The sequence below is a fragment of the Alligator mississippiensis genome, chromosome 3, assembly GCF_030867095.1.
Source record: "Alligator mississippiensis isolate rAllMis1 chromosome 3, rAllMis1, whole genome shotgun sequence".
NCBI lineage: Eukaryota > Metazoa > Chordata > Crocodylia > Alligatoridae > Alligator > Alligator mississippiensis.
In genome coordinates this window covers 94,980,962-94,995,725 of record NC_081826.1, presented here as the reverse complement: position 1 = coordinate 94,995,725, position 14,764 = coordinate 94,980,962, and the positions used below count along the sequence as shown (strand labels likewise).

Genomic DNA, 14,764 nt, shown 5'->3' with positions numbered 1-14,764 from the left:
CCAACTATGCAGTTAGTTAATTGCAGCCAACACTGAGCACCACCATAAAACACACTGCCCATAAGGGATAAAACTTGCTGATGGGAACGTATTATAAGAGGTTGGCACAGCTCATCTGAACAAGATATATGCTAATGTCCATTGAGTGCGGTCTCCCTCAGCACCAATTCTTTCACGTAATGGTGAGCCACTATATAGCATACATTTTTACTTCCTCTTCACTCCCGCAACAAAGCTGTGCCTTTCTTTCCCATTCCCAATGATTCCTGTTTCTTCACCAGCCTTAAATGCCTGGCAAACACCACTGAACAGGGCCCCAAATGGTTAACCCAGAATCCCTGTCACTCCCTCACTCAGACTAACAGGTCCCTCACAGCTCTGATTGTGGGAGAGTTGTGTGTCAGTCAAGCCTGCCCACTTCCCCTGATCCTGCTTATCTGCATGATGGAACAGCTAGCACAGCAGCTCACACAGGACCCTGGGATCAGCCGTGTAAAGATCCCCTACAGTAACAGGGAACAGAAGATCCTGGCCTACATGGATGACCTCAATATCATATGAAGGGACAAGTTTTTTGTTAAAAGAGCATTACCACACACTCAGGTAGACAGAGCAGCACAGCAGGGACCAACTCAACGTGAGCAAAAGCACCTACCCTAATACTGTGCAGATCTGGGGACCTGTCAGCCCTGAAGGTCTCTGTCCCCCATGAGGGAGTAAAGATCCTCAGGGTGATGTTTGACCCAGATTTGACCAGCCAGAGGGCCGAGGAAAATTTGACTGAGGCCATGGTCAAACAGAATGGGACTATTGCAATCGCACCGTCTGTCAATGAGGGGGCATGTGGCACACATGAAGGTGATGTTACTACCAATGCTTCTACACACCGTTTTAGGCTTCAGCCACTCAGAGCAAGTTATTCACAGGATCCAAAGAGTCAAGTGTATCTTCTTCTGGGACTCCAGATGGGAGAAAATGGCAATGACCACACTGTACAAAAGCAAAAAAATCTGGATGTCTGGCATTCCTCTGCCTCCTGCTGTTCCTCTGAGCCAAGTACATGAGCCAAATTTACAAAATGGCAACAAGGAAAAAAAATCCAAAACAGCTCACTTTGTAAAGTATTTTGCAGGGCAACTACTTCAACAGTCCACCCTGTGCGTGTACACGACAACCGATGTAAGCCTGTGGACCATGGAGTTCTCACAGTTCTATGAGGTCCCGAAATGCTTCTGGGATAAATAAAAGCTACACGATGAGGCCCTAGCAACCCTAGTGATTCACTGCAAGATGCAGGAGATAGTAAGGGTAAAAGACATCATATCACCCATGACCCTACTACCGGTGACAGATGCCAAGCCACATGGGAACGAATCTTTCACAAGGACATGCAGAAGGGGAAGAGAGACTTGAACTGGCAGATAGGCCACTGGGCACTTCTTGTGCGGGCATGGAGAAAACAGTGTGGGGCAGAAAGGCCCATCCAACTGCCCCAGGCAATCTTGCCAATGGGAGGCAGAAACAATCAACCACCTCTTCTGGGACTGCCCATACGCCAGAGGTGTGGAAGAGAACACATGTACTCCTCCTGGTAGTGACAGGAGTTTCCTATAACCCTGACCAGAAAGGTGGTTCCATCTGGGCACCTGACTAAACAGCAAGGGGCCCCAAGAGCAAGCTTTTGGGAACTGGCTTGTAGGTAAAGTAGATATTACATTAGAAAAATGGCCCAGGGCAACAGCAAGGGTTAATTGATTTTTAAAAGCCTGTTTGTGACAGTTTCTTCAAAGCCCACTGTGTCTGACACAGGCAAGCAGCAAACAGACACACAGGCTGGAAAACTGAAGACATGTACCATACTGTTCCATAACAAAGATAAGGGATTCTGTATCATTACCAGCAGGTCACAGTGCCCAAGTGCAGAGCCCTTGGAATTTCCAGTTTTGCTCGATAGACCTAATTAGGAGAAGAACCAGAAAAAGTCCAAATTAGGATGCATACATGTGATAGGTTAGAATACGGACAGTATGATGACCACAGAAAGATAATCTGCAATGCCCAAAGATTAAATATCAGCAAAGAAGACAAAGGATACAAAAAGGAGGGATTTCAGACCAGCAAAGGGTCCCCTAAGAGGGGAACCCAAGGCCATTATGGACAGAGAGCACACTACTAGCCCGTCTCACCCATTCCACTGGGGGCTAGGTGGGGTGGGCCTTAACCTCTGACCTCCAGGCTGCTGCCATATGACATTCAAGAAAGAAACTCAGGGTGAAGTTCGTGCACTGGCCAGACATAAATTGACCCTGCGAACCCTGGGACTGGTAGATATCAAACTGTTTGCATTACTCTTATCTGCTATCACTATGTATCAGTAAAATTTGCTTATTATTGAATGGAAAGGTCATGGTTGGTCTGAGAGTTTGGGTCTGCCCGGAACAAGGTATCTGGCTCACAAATCCAGTGCCAACAGGCACACAGGAGAAACTCCAGGATTAAAGAAGCCATCATGCAGTGCACTTCCAATGTTCCCTACTTTTATTTATATATTTTGCAAAAAAAATTTAAAAGTTTGTACTATATAAAGTGCCAAAGTGCTGTTTGAAAGTGTGATTATAGAGTACCTGTGCTAAACCTTGCAGTAGTTTCAGAAACAAAATATGCATAAATTCTGGAAGAACTAAGTCTATGGGTACCATATACAAATTATTATAGACATATTTATTTCCAGGTCAGTATTTTCAAATTTGTCCCTCACTTCCATGTGCTCAGAAAGAGCAGAGTCTGACAGTAAGGAGGAGGGAAGAAGTTGGGGTGCTGACAAGGGAGTTCCTGACCCCCCGTTTTATTTTCCCTATTGTAGCAGTGGGAAGGGGACAAATTCAAGGCCAATTTCCAATAATTAGATTCTATACCTGGAAAATTATAACTAATTTATACATTTCCCATATATAGAATCTAATTTGCTGGGGGGGGGGGGGGGGGCGGATATCTTTGAGTAAACACAGTAACCATTTGATTAACAGTTTTCATGCCAGGTGTCTGTCTCATGGAAATTAGTTAGAAAATATCAGCCAAGACAATAATCAAATCATATCAAAGAATATGAGGGTAGGGAAAAATATACAGTATTTGTCCACATTAATTCCACTGATTTTTTCTTTGAAAACCTTAAACGCTCCCATGTTTTGAAGCAGAGACTTGAAATTTGACAGGGGATGAATGATCTTTGTGTCACCATGTATCACTTGCCATGCTTATGAAAAATCAACACAAATCTGGCCAGCCTATAAGCCTCATAGTTTTCACTGAGCATATGCAAACATTTTTCTTCCCCAAATTTTAACACCTATACTGCCAAAATATTCAGTCTGGGATACTACAATTGCCCCTGAACTGATCTGCAATTATCACCCGCCCTGCTGGGCCTAGGCACCATGGAGAGTTGTTGATGATTTCAACAATACAAAAAAGGTCAAGCCTGGAAAAAGTGGTTAAAGAAGTAAACTTCCTGCAATCTCTGTAGCTGGTCCAAAGAGATGAGGAAACCTACTGTTGTTATCAACTGCCACTAGTTCAACCATCTGTAGTCTATGCAACAGTACTATTCCCACCCTGCTGATGACCCTGAGTTTGTAATGTTGATGACATCAGCACTACACTTATTTGTGACCATTCTTTATGTGGGCCTAAAAGCCCGCTATGTTACCAAAAGCCGCCTCTTAGGGGTGGCAAGAGAAAGAAGGACCACAACTGACTGCGGGGGACAAAAAACGACAAAAAGAGAATGTGTAGGTGGGTCAAAGATTAATAACAAGTGCACCCTTGGGAGACACCAAGCAGAGCACCCCAGACAGCACCCACTGACTCTCAGAGGCAGCCAGAGAGTTGGTGGCTACTCCCCAGTGGTGCTCCACTCAGAGATGGGACAGGAGAAAACCCAGGAATACAGCCCCACAGTTCACAGGAGCCCTCCTGGGCAAAGCCTCCCTCATAGTGACAGATGGCCAGCTTGGCCAAGCTAGGAGAAGGTTGACCAGGAGGTCCCAGGCTTTGGTGGGGCAAAGAATGGGTTGTGAAAAAACAAACAAGCGTGGGGAAAAGTGCAGGGGAAGGAGCAGGAAGTGCGGGGCCTGCAACCTGATGCACTCAAGGAACATGTCGGGCCAGCATAAACTGTGCCAAATACATGCCCATAGCAATGGCTCTGTGAAGGAGCCACTAGCCTAGGTCCCTGGTGGCATGTGGGATCAAGGTTGAGTACAGGCTAGGCCACCGGGGTCCACCAGCTTCACCCTTGCCTAGGATGTCCCACTATTTAGTGTCTGGGAGGGACACGAGGGCAGCGTGGCGGAGCATTTGGTGGACAAGCGTGTAGAGCTGGCGATGGTGGGCTGAGAAGTGGACCATGTTCTTGTTCTCCAGCCCACTAAGGCGATGCAGCAAGGAGTGCTGCAGGGCCTGATGAGGTACAGGCCCCACCAGCAACTCCACCAAGATGGGGGACCACCCTCCTGCAGGATCTGCTCTAACAAGGCAAGGGCAACATCAGCACTAGGAGGTCATGATGCTTTTCTAGTTCATTTTACAGATATGTCCTGACAGCAGACATGAATATTACTTAATTAAAAGCATTTTGATTCCAGATTCAAGAAAGTAATGTATTCTTGCAGGCACAGGCCATTTCCCCCCAACCTAGTTCCACATCCTAGTCCATTTTTCTCACCTACTACTTTTCAGATTTCTTATTTCAATCCCACTTTACCCCAGCATAGCAGACTTAGACTTCAAACAATAAGCATGAAGGAAAACATCTTCCAGATAATAGTTTTCACTTCATGGCATGAAATACAGCACCACCAACTCCACAGGCAGTATGTACCCATAAAGGCTTTAATGATTTAACCTTGAAAAACTGAACTCTCTCAGTATTGAACTCATACTCCTTAGAGCATTCCCTGGACAACAGTTCCTCTCTGTATTTTCAGGATCTAGTGCTGAGTCTCCTCAACATCACCAGAAGGTTGCCATGACTCCTCCTCTCTTTCCTTTCAAAGCACAAGAAAAAAGACCCCAGAAGTGGGCCCTCCATGAAATAGCCTACCTTTGAAAAAAGGCTCGAGGAAAGCATAAGTTATTCTTCTTTCAAATCATAATTTCTTGATATCAAGAATGTCAGTAGCAACAAAGTATGAACATCTGGGAACTGAATGTTTTCATTTTTGAGAGGTCTAGCCAAAAATAAATCTCTTAAAGAAAAGTGACCATGAAACAACATAATTTATGATTTCTAAAAGGGGAAGGAGAGAGAACACCAAAATGAAGGCAGTGGACTTCAATGAACTCAGAATTGATATGTGAGGAGAGATGTAATAAGAGATCTTCTGACTAAGTCAGGGAACTATACAATGATCTGAAATTCAATAAAAATACTAAAAGTGGAAACTAGGTCAAATTAGTAAGAATCTGCATAGAAGTATAGCAAGAGAATGAAGGGCTAAAAATCAGAAAGGTAAGGCACAAAATGGAGACACAACTAGGAAGGGACATAAAAGAAACTAAGGAAACATTTTTAAGTATGTCAATAATAAGAGGAAGTCCAAAAAAAAAAAAAAAAAAAAAATAAAGGTGGCCTACTAAACCATAGGAAGAATAATTTAATAATAGATGATGCTTTGATTTAATGTTCACTAAAATGGTTAACAGATGAGACCTGATGGCTAACAGCATCAATGATAATTTATAAAGAAGCAATGATTCAGGCTAGAATAGGGAAGGAACAAGTTAGAGACTACTTAAAAAAGTTAGATGCTTTCAAATCAACTGAGCCTGATAAACTTTACTTTAGTGTACTTAGGGAACTGACTGAAACCATCTCAGGGCCTTTAATGATCATCTTGGAGATCTTGTGGGGAACAGGCAAGGCTCTAAAGATTGGAAAAGGTATACATAATGCCCATCTTGAAAGAGAAGAAAAAGAAGGACTCACATAATTATAGGTGAATCAGTCTAACTTCCATTTGCAGAAAGATACTAGAGCAAAATAAACCATCATTAAGCACCCTGATAATAAGGTTAAAAGTAACAGCTAACATGAATTTGCCAAGTAAGCCATGTCAAATGAATCCAACGTCTTTCTCTAACAGGTTAAAAAAAAGTCTTGCGAATAAGGGAGAAACAGTAAATTTAATATAGCTGTACTATATATCCCATATAACATCCTTAGACAAGCTATGGAAATATAGCCTAGAGAACTGGTTTTCAAAAAAGCTTTTCATTTGCGGACCCTCACAAAATCTGAAACGGAGGTGCAGATCTCTTTGGAAATTACAAATGGAGGTGCAGACCCCTATGAATTGTAAGCTTGAGTATTCAAATGCTTTTGATTGATCACAGCCATCTTTCACGGACCCTTAGACAGCCTATGGACCCAAAGCCTAGAGGGAACTACTGTAAGATGGTTTCCAACTAGCTGAGTACCCAAAGTCAAAATTAGCTATCAATGACTTGCTCTCAAACTGAAAGGATGTAGGATATATTAAGAAGAGGCTTCAAGGGGGTTTGTCTTGGGTACAGCGTTATTCAACATTTTTATGAATGACTTGGATAAAAGGGTAGAGAATGAACTTACATGTGCAAATAATACCAAGTTAGGAAGGGTTGAAAGTACTTTGATGGAAAGGATTAGAACTCAAAATTATGACAAACTGGAGAAGTGATCTAAAATATAACCACCAATACTGGACGGTATAAGCAGGAGTACGTGCAAGACGTGAAGAAATCCTTCCATTCTATACAGCACTACAAAGGCTTCAATTGAATACTACTCAGTTTTCAGTACTATACTTCAGCAAAAATACAGACCAGCTGGAGAGAACACTACCAAAGTGGACAGATCTACATGACTTTTAAGAAAAGACTGAAAGAATTGACATCGCTTAGTCCAGAGAAGGGGAGGCTGAGGAGAGAGGATTACAGTTTGCAAGTGTATAAAAGATTCCTAAAAAAAGAAAGGTTAGAAACTGTTTCTCCATGTCTACTGTGGATGGGGCAATACACTTAAATGACACAAAGAGAAATTTAGGTTAGCCATTACAAAAACTTTCCAACAATATAGTTAATCACTTGAGTAGGTTATCCAAGAGATTCTGCATTGCTTAAAGTTTTTAAGAGGGTATAAGGGGCCCCCAACCCCATTACTAAAATTAGGGCCAGAAGGCACAGACTACTTGCATGTCCCCAACTCCCTCCCTCTCCCCTTCCCTGCGACTTTCCCTCTCCCCCACAAGCTCCTGGTTGCTCTCCTGTTTTTTATGTTTTCCCTAACCCTGAGCCAGTTTCCCCAAAGCACATATCTTACCAGACAGGCAGGGAACAGGCTTGCCAGGCAACAGCACATGGCTGGCTGGACTCCAGCTCTGCTACAGGCAATTACAGCCAGTTGAGTTGTTGACCAACAGCTGCCATATGAACAAGCAGACTTCAGAAGAATCCAATCAACCCTTGACCATGTGGCAGCTCTTACAACTGATATTAAGAGAGCCTTCAAGAATCAAGCATAGGTTGGAGTGGTTCTAGTTGACCTAACAGCAGCCTCTGACACAGTCTGGCACCCAAGCCTTCAGTAAAAGCTACTTACCACACTACCAGACAGAAGTCTGGTTAACTTCATCATGGAGATGATCTCAAATCAATCCTCTACTCTGAATACATCATGCGGAAAGACAAGTCATCACAAGAGACTCAGGAATGGAGTACCACAAGGCTCCGTCCTAGCTCCCACCCTATTTAACATCTACATGACAGTCTACCTAAGCACCACATCAATCAAATACAAGTAAGCAGACAACCTGGCACTTGCTGCTGGCAGCAGCAACCTATTATCAATGGAGGCCAAACTGAACTGTGGCATGGAACTTATAGCTTCCTACCTAAAACAGTAGTGACTGAAGCTGAATATACAGAAGACCACACACCTCAATGCTTTTTCACCTTAACAATCATACCATGAATGCCAAGAGTTGTTGGGGGGGGGGGGGGGGGGGTGTGGAGAAGAGTTACCCTTCCAGAAGACAACTTAGAAGAGTTACCCTTCGAGTGACCTGGGTATCACTCGAAACAGAAGCCTAAACTTCCACCACCACCTGGAGAAGCTGAGGCACAAAGTAACTTCAAGGGCAGCAGCCATTAAGAAACTAGCTGGTACAACATGGGGAGCTGGCTTCTCTACCTTGAGAACAACTACACTAAACATGGTTTATGCACCAGCAGAACATTGCCTCCTTGTGTGGGCAAATGGTGCCTACAGCTGCAAACTGAACAGTACCCTGAATTCTGCACTACAAACAGTAAGTGGCTGCCTGGTATACAAGGAACAGGAAAACATGTTCATCTTGGCAGAAATCCCCCCTCATAATATCAAGAGGTCTGAAATACCGCTTGACCTGACAATCAAAGCCCAACAGGAAGACCATCCACTACATGACATGACTGAAAAATACCGAACACAGAAACATATAAGCAGCAGAAAACCCTTACCAGTATCTATCTGCTAGAAACATCACAGAAGAAGCAGGAGACACCATACTGTTGTCATGGCCCCAGAAAAAGTGGAAAGAGCGAAGGAATAACAACTACACAACTACCATCCTCACACCCTCCTGGTCAAACTCCCACATAAGGCATGGGTAATCCTGAATTGACTGTGATCAGGCTACAGTGCCTTCAACAAAATCAAACATAAAATAGGCCTTCCAAACTCACCATCATGCCCCTGTAGCAAAGGAGATCAGACAGACCAGCATATACTAACTGACTGCCCTCTGTTTGCTCCCTCTAGTGGACCATACAATTTGAAAGACTGCAGCAATACTGATGGATCTACTCTTAAATGGTTGGAGGAGTCCACTTTCTTTAGTCATACACAAGAAGTTGAGTTAAACATCCTGGAGACACCGGGGAAAAGGGAAGAATAGGAAGGGAAGAAAAGCAGCAGGGAAAAAGGTGGAGTGAGAGGAGGAATTGCTGTGGCAGTTTCTGGAGGGGCCATGAGGAGACCCCAGGCAAACCGCTAAAGTAGTGGGGAGTCAGAGGAGCTGCTGCAGCACAAAGACTGAGCTACTAACAACAGGTAATCTTCTTTCTGTTTACATTTCTCTTGGTGCATGACCAAGCCTTAGTAGCAGCCAGCCCAGGCAGGGCTTCTGGCACCAGCTGGGGACTGAATTCAAAGCGAGTTAAGAACAACCTAGGACAGAACACACGATGACTGAGCAGCCTTGCCACTATGCTGCAGGGGCAGCTTGGGCTCCAGTACCATGGACCCAGAGAAGGACCTGGGACAGCTAGAGTAAAAGTGGCTGGGAGCAGAGGTGTCCAGCCACACATCCAGGAACTTGCAAGCGTTGCAGGTATACTCCTACAAAGCAGCCTACAAAGGGTAGACAAACACCTCTCAGGACTGTTGTCTTAGGACCAGGGGATAGGCTAGATGACCCAAGATCCCTTCTATGTATACTTTTTACACAATTTTATCATTAATGACAGCCTAGTTAGCCCTTGTTTGTTCTGAAATAGATGAATGTAGGATTTCCTAATAGCTCCTCAACTTACATCTCGCTGCTCTGCATGGGCAACTGGTGCCTCTCAAGTCAGGAGGGGCAGTCAGTGACTGGGGTGGGGTCCCCCAGTGGAAGTCCTGCAGACATTTCCACTTTTGCTGGCAGCCCCGCTTCCCAGCTGGTGCTTGCAGGGGGGCACCCACACTCCTGCCTGCCCCCCTTCCCATTCCCCAAATGGGGAGCACAGCCTGACAGGGGGCACACCAGTGCTCTCAGGAGCGCACGTGCACCCCTGCGCACCCTCTACGTGTCACCACTACCACTCTGTATCTGAATCCAAGCATGTCAGTAAAATAGATTAGAGATGAGAAATGGCCTTTTAGGCCCCCTCTACATAGGCAGATTAAAGCACAATGGGATCTAGTGTGCAATACACACAATCGTGCCTCCTGCCATGCCACACATGCATGACAAGAGGAGCAGTTATATGGATCACGCATTAGAATCCATTGAGTCTTATTGCTGGTACAGGGGGAATGCAATCCTGGGCTCCCCCTTAACTGGCAAGAAGCAAGCTCCCACGTCTAGAAGCCCCTTCAGTTGAGGGATTCCCAGCCACAAGGGCACCTCAAGCACTAGGTCTGTGTGAAGCAGCTAGTACTCACTTTGGATTTAGATTCAGACAATTTGGGGGACAGCGATTCAAATCACTGTCCTGAATTGATTCGGCTGAATCCGATTCAGATTCGCCCACCACCAAATTGGACGAACCTCCAAACTGAACAGGCCCCCATCCCCCGCCCATTCTCCCAGCCCCGTCAATGGCTGCCCTACCTGGACCCAGCAACCCGGCATTTAAAAAAGCCCTGCACTCACTGGCTCCTGCCAGGGGGGGCGCAGAATCTGCTACAAGCCCCCAGAGGCCCCAATGGCTACTGCAGCATCCAATGAGTGCGGGGCTTTTTATTTTATTTTTTAAATGCCGGGACACTGGGGCCTGGCAGGGCAGCCATTGACGGGGCTGGGACAGCAGGTGGGGGCTGGGGGGCACTCAGGGAGCAGGCAGGCGATGGGGCCTGGCAGGGGTCCCCCCATGGTCCTTTCCCCTCTCCACCAACCCCCCTCCCCGCCCTCTACAGAGTCCAGGTCCATCTCCCTGCAGCAGTGAGCAGGGACTGCCCGAATCTGAATCAGTTTGCAGGCTTCGAATCAATTTGGACCTTTTTAATTCGTCTCCCGATTTGATTCGGATTCAGAGATTCGGCTGCCGAATTGGGCCAAATCTCCTCCAAATTGAATCAGCAACCAAAGCTTCGCACAGCCTTATCAAGTACCCCCAGGACTGGGGAAAATCGCTACAGCCATGATTCCCAGGACTCACAGGTTTCATGCTGGGCATGATAAAAGCTGCAGCTGGGGATCCCCAGCTGCAGGGGAGAGACTACTACATGTGCAAATTAAAGCTTGATAGCAACCAGCTATAAAAAGTTAGTAAACATTTTTGAGAACTAACTTTATAGCTGGTTGGAGCATTTTATCATGTGGTACTCTGCACATGTAGCTGGTCTTATGGTAATTGTGCAATTAAACCCGTTAACTGTGCAAAACCTCTAATGTGTAGAAAGGGCCTTACAGACATACTAGACAATAAGTGCTGTTGCTAGTATAGAGCATCTCTGAGAAGCCAGACACGCTGCTTTAAAGTGGGCTTTATCCACATTAGCTACAAGTGTCCCAAATCATGTCTGGCAAGATTATACAACAACACATAAATCTTTAAAAAATTGAATATTACAACTGTGACAGCGGCGCGCTGCTGTCACAGGCACAAGGAGAGGCGAGGAAAGGCTGTGGGGCAGACAGAACCCCGGAACAGAACCCCAGAGGGGGTAACTTACCTCTGGGAGACCCGGCGGTGCTGGAGCCGCGACCGCGGCAGTAGCTGCAGCCGCAACTACAGCCACACGAGCCGGCATTACGCCGGCTATTTAAGCAGCTGTTCCCACTAAGGGAGAGAGCCGGGCTAAGTGCAGCAGCCGGTATGGCTGCTGCAGGAAAGTTTAAAATCCCCAACAGCACCCGCGGGGAGGGGAAGCCAGAGAAAGAGAAAGAGCAAGCGAGCAGGCAGCATGTCTAGCGTGCTGAGGCTCCTGCTGGGGAAACGCACCAGCTACGCTGTGCCGCACCAGCACAAGAGGCAGGAGAAGCCTCTAAACCTCTAGCAGAGGAAAGCAAGGGGAAACTTCCTACCTTGCAACAGATAGCGAGCAGGGAGAGGCCAGTACTCCCCTTGAGAGGAGGGAAGCAAGGGGAACGACGAGGCACCCTGCATTTGCCAGCACTGCCCCTAAGAGAAATAGAGCCGGGGACAGGTGCAGAATTCCCTGGAATCCACTGGGTAAGGGAAGGCACCTCTGGGAGCCTCCTTACCCAAGGGGAATATTATTTCTAGGGAAGTTAGGAAGGAAGGACACAAATAGATATCAGAAGAGCCAGAGAGACAGGATGACGGGCTGGCAGAGCTGTACAGCTGAGTCCGAGTCCCTGCGTTGGTGAAAGCCCACAGAGGACCGAAGGGCACCATCCCACCAGCACGTGATCGGTTGGCGGATGGACAGGGTGTAGGGGTGGCGGAGCCCCGCGGAACACCGTAGGCAACAGCTGTGAGTACACCCGTGTTGGGGAACCCCTCTGATAAGAACTCCACTGGAACCCTCTCACAATAATATACCAGCAAAGTCGTGGCAGGCAGGATGAGGGGAGGGGCTACCTAACTGACAGGTGTCACTAGCCATAAGACCTCCCACATCACAACAACAAAAACTAGACAAATGATTCTCAACCAGACTGCCACGTAATATCAGCGCTCCTGGCTGTGCAAACACCAACACGATTCACAAGAAAAAAAAAAATCTCTGAAGACAACACAGGCCCTTGCTGTTCTACATGGAAGCCACAGGCTTTGCAATTTTTTTTTCCTTTTTTGAAGGAGGAAAATATAGCCATGAATTTAAGGATCTGTATGCTTTTATTTAGACTAATTGTTTCCTGTCAAGTAAAACCAAAGTTACCAGAAAGAAAAGTTATTCTCTAAATCTCAATTTTTTCTGCCCTTTTCTTTCATTTTTATAGTACCATTAAACTGAGATACAATGAACAAGGAAGAAAAATATAATCACTAAAATGGGAAGTTTCAGGGGGGCATTAAAATTGAAAATCTATTCTCCCGACTGCTTAATAAATGCAATCCCTGTACCAAGAGCACTGAGCGTGCATTGACCGATACTGGAACTTCTGGCTACAGGAAAAGATTACACAAGCAGCTGCATCATTAACCAAGTTTCCAATAAAAATTTTATTCTATGGAAGATAATTTAAAACAGGGTGGTCAGTTGCAGCACATATGCTACAAGTGGCATGGGCAGCTTGCGTGTGGCACACAAGGCCAGGGCACTCAGTAGTGAAAGGCACCAGAATGGAGGCAGGAAGCAAGCAAAGTGCTTTGCAGAGAAGAACTGAGGGAGAATACTACAGCAAAAGCTGTCGAGTGTCACTGCCAAGAGCAAGGTTAACCTTTGCCCCTTGCAGCCACTGCCAAATTCAGGGCTTTGGATTCTCACATATAAAACTGAAGTGGCTGCAATGCCAATGTAGGCTTAACCTGGCTCTTGGTGGCGACACCTCCTCTTGCAGCAGCATCCTGCCCCTGCAATGTTCTGGGAGACTGCAGCTGGAGGATCAAGCTTCCCCAACCTCCACCCTGGCACCCCAGGGCTCAAATTTTATCAAGGGAGATAGGTTTAATTTGTGGCATGGCTGCCAAAAAGGTTGGCCATCACTGATCAAGAACTATTCCTGATGCCCTAGCAGAGACTTCACATTTGTATTCTGTTAAAAATATCACTCAATCAGAGCATATTTTGGATGGAGAAAAAGGCAGAAAGGAAAAAGAACAATGATTAACTTCTTTATACATGTTTTTTTAATTAAGACTAAACAGTCATTATCATTTTCAATTAAGGATGTAAAAGGTTAAACAATTAATCATTTAACCGATAAGTGCAGTGATAACGAGTTAGCTTAATTGGTTATTCTTTAGCTCTGGGTGGGCATAGTCTGGCAGGAAAAGGGGAAAGGGAAGCCACACAGTGCCTGAGCAGGAATCAGAAGGCAGCAGGGCAGGCAAGCAGGAAGGAAGGAGAAGCAGGGAAGATCAGTACCCATAGCTTAAGAGGAAAACAGCAAGTGGCTTAATGACTAATTAAGCAATTAGCTGCTTCCCTCCCAGTGCAGGGCTTCACCTGGGCTATGCCGTGTGGTGTAGTTTGCCTCCTCCCCCACATTCCCCCTAGTCAAAGAGCCTCAGAGGCAAGGAGTGGCTCCCAGCAGCAGCTGTGTCCAGAGCTGCTATGTTATCAGTTAATCGTTTAACCAATATCATTAGAGGAGGTTAAACTAAATGTTTTAAACAATATTTACACACCTATTTTCATTACATGGCTGAGGACTAATGATGTTAAATGATGCAGAACACAGCATTATTTACTGCACACTTTTTTTGGCCTAAGTTATCTTACTGACTACCAAAAAACTCCATGAGCAAAATGATTTGATGTCAACAAGCAGTTTGCAAAACCAATTTAATATGGCTCTTGCAAAATGGAATGTTCTCATGTTCCCTTTCCTGAATTGCACAGACAAAATTTGGTAAATCTGAGAGATGTTATTTTACTATTAATATGTCTACAGCTATCATTTATATACAAAGACAAGAAGAACTGAGATGAAACGCATGCCCCTCCCCTCCCCCCAGCCCCAAACAGACCTAATCCGACATCAGTGAGTCATTATAGCAATTTCTATACCAAGTGTGTCATTTGAGAAACAGATGATGTTATTAAAATTGACAGAGCAGCAATAAAATACAACCAAACATTCTTTTTCCAAAACTGGGTGATCCTAAATACAACCAAACTACTCTTCATGGCTAAAATACAGGACTAAAATAATGCAATAGGTTCTGTTCCTTGGTTTACCACAGGCTTTTTGAATGACTTTGACCAAAGTACTTAAAACTCCAAAGTGAAAAAGGCACCGTCAACTATATTTGGTCTAGACCAGGGGTACTCAAACCCCTAGACCATGGGCCAGATCCGACTTATCAAGCCATGCCTGCAAGGATCCCCATGGGTCCAGAAATCTGG

The 14,764-nt window shown here is 45.4% G+C and overlaps 1 protein-coding gene across 4 annotated transcripts in view; it reads right to left on the bottom strand.

Annotated features, from left to right (window-relative positions):
- The window catches only part of ANKRD12 (ankyrin repeat domain 12), a 151,157-nt gene that overhangs the window by 106,827 nt on the left and 29,566 nt on the right, over positions 1–14,764 (bottom strand). For 2 of the 4 annotated variants that reach the window (XM_019490468.2, XM_059724245.1), the window contains exon 2: positions 1,898–1,956. The exons of the other annotated variants lie outside the window; for them this stretch is intronic. The gene's annotated coding sequence lies outside the window, so the exon portion shown is untranslated. The remainder of the gene's footprint in view (positions 1–1,897; positions 1,957–14,764) is intronic. 4 annotated transcript variants of the gene reach the window in all.